At 27.7% G+C, this 2,146-nt stretch overlaps 1 long non-coding RNA gene across 1 annotated transcript; it reads left to right on the forward strand.

Moving 5' to 3' along the window:
- Nucleotides 1–1,464: 1,464 nt before the first annotated feature.
- LOC107885275 lies at nt 1,465–2,146 on the forward strand. The gene is made up of 2 exons (XR_001680393.2): nt 1,465–1,621; nt 1,894–2,146. It is a non-coding gene; the product is annotated as an uncharacterized LOC107885275 (long non-coding RNA).

Below are 2,146 nucleotides of genomic sequence, written 5' to 3' on the forward strand. Positions count from 1 at the left end.
ATGATTACCATATGATTGTATCTTTTATGTTGGATTGATCGTTGTTGAAACGTCTAGTGAGTATATTTTTAAACATTAAATATAAATCAAACAAATCGAAACACTTATTGCCATCACACTTGAAATATCAGACTGCAGACTGTCAGTTATGCATGAATAAATAAAATAAAAGCATGACTGGTGTGGTTACAAATGTATTGTGTTTTAAAATGATGTCTAGTGATTTGCCTACTTATGTAAATGAGTGTTGGGATTAACTTATTTTACAAGTTACTGTAACAAGATTAGTTTGAAAAAACTAATAAAATCAATTAAATCTGGTACCTTTTTGTGGTTATTTCTTAATTTACTTTGTATATATATTTTTTTATTCCTAGAAACAATCTTAATAGCATTTTGAAAAAACCGTGTTTTCTTTTTACATATTATAGTACTACACTTGGTACCTAGGTATGTGTTGTGTAGAACATTTTCTTAGGATGCATTATCTTATAAAGTTATCTAAAATCTGTGATAATAATCTTATTAGATAGGTGCGTTACCTATTGTTTTTAATACATTATTACGTAAAAATAACTTCTTTTTATAGATATTTTTTGAATATTTCATAATTTTTTAAGTGTTTTTATTTTACACCCACACACATCAGACATTTTTTATTATCGATCACTAATTAAGTAAAACACAAAATGCCGTCCCACATTGAATCAGACTGCGGACTGTCAGTTATGCATGAATAAATTGAATTAAAAGTCCGATAATAAATTAAATGCATTACTGGTGTGGTTACAAATTGTGTTTTTTAAACTATGTCGGATGATTGTGATGAAATGACTGTTACCGCTAGGTTCAACTTATCTTTTGTTACAAGTTACTGTTACAAAACTAGTTTGAAACAGTTACCTAATCTTTCTATGTAAAGTAATTTATACATACCTACTTTGAGTTACTTTTTTGTGCTAATTTCATCAAATAACTTTATCTTTTAGAACAAATTAAAAATATTGCTATAGCAATTTGACAATACCATGTTTTTTTCTCAATGTGTTTGATATTAGGCTACATGTTCTACTGACGTTTTCTAACATAACTTATTGAGACATACTGTACCAGACATCAGTCGTTATCTATTATTTATCTTATTGTGACTTGGGTAATGTTTTTAACTTCTCAATAGTTAATATCTAATGAAAATGTCCATAAAAAACTAACTCAAATAATTTAATTATAATTTTGATATGCAATTTGTAGCGTGCTTTACTTAACTCTATATGGTAATAATTTCTATAAATTTTCATTTACAAAGAAAATAGTAGAAATCATCTGTCTTTTTTAGGAATGCAATTTATCGCTATATTTCGTGAACACAAAGAACCCGACACCCAGTACATGCAACTTAAATTAGTAAGTACTCATATCATAATAATTGATACCGTATTAATTGTATTTATTTACAGTTATAAGGATTTATATACACAACAATATTGCTTTGGAAAATGTATTGGTGTATAAATATGGTATGGAGTGAAATGTCATGAACTAACAACTTGAGATTAAAAGCTATGATGAAGATACAAGTTCTGACTTCTACAATGAATGGATTGTTTATATAATATATAAAGTACGTTATACTTCTCATACATTAAATATATAAATTAAATACCTGAGTAAAACACAAAATGCCGTCCCACTTTGAATCAGACTGCGGACTGTCAGTTATGCATGAATAAATTAAATTTAAAGTCAAATAATGTATTCAATGCATTACTGGTGTGTAGCGTGCTTTAATTAACTCTATATAATAATATTTTTCTTTGTTTTAAATTCATCATTTCTGACACAATAAACAGAAGAAATCATTATTTGCGTAATTAACAATTCTGTCTTCTTTAGGGATGCAATTAATGGCTATCCAGCGACAACACCGAGAACACGACACCCATTCTACATATTCATCATCCGGTTGACAACGATGCTTATCTGAGTTCCAGTTACAGTATAAACATATGTTTGTCATGTCTTCGGAATTTTCTAATAGATAGGTCTTTAAATATTCTCTATAAGTGTTAGGATCAAACTCTAAACTGAACTTGGAATTGTCCATAAATTTAAATGCGTAATATATAATATAAACTCCACAATTAAA

This window comes from Acyrthosiphon pisum, chromosome X (genome assembly GCF_005508785.2).
Source record: "Acyrthosiphon pisum isolate AL4f chromosome X, pea_aphid_22Mar2018_4r6ur, whole genome shotgun sequence".
Classification (NCBI taxonomy): domain Eukaryota; kingdom Metazoa; phylum Arthropoda; class Insecta; order Hemiptera; family Aphididae; genus Acyrthosiphon; species Acyrthosiphon pisum.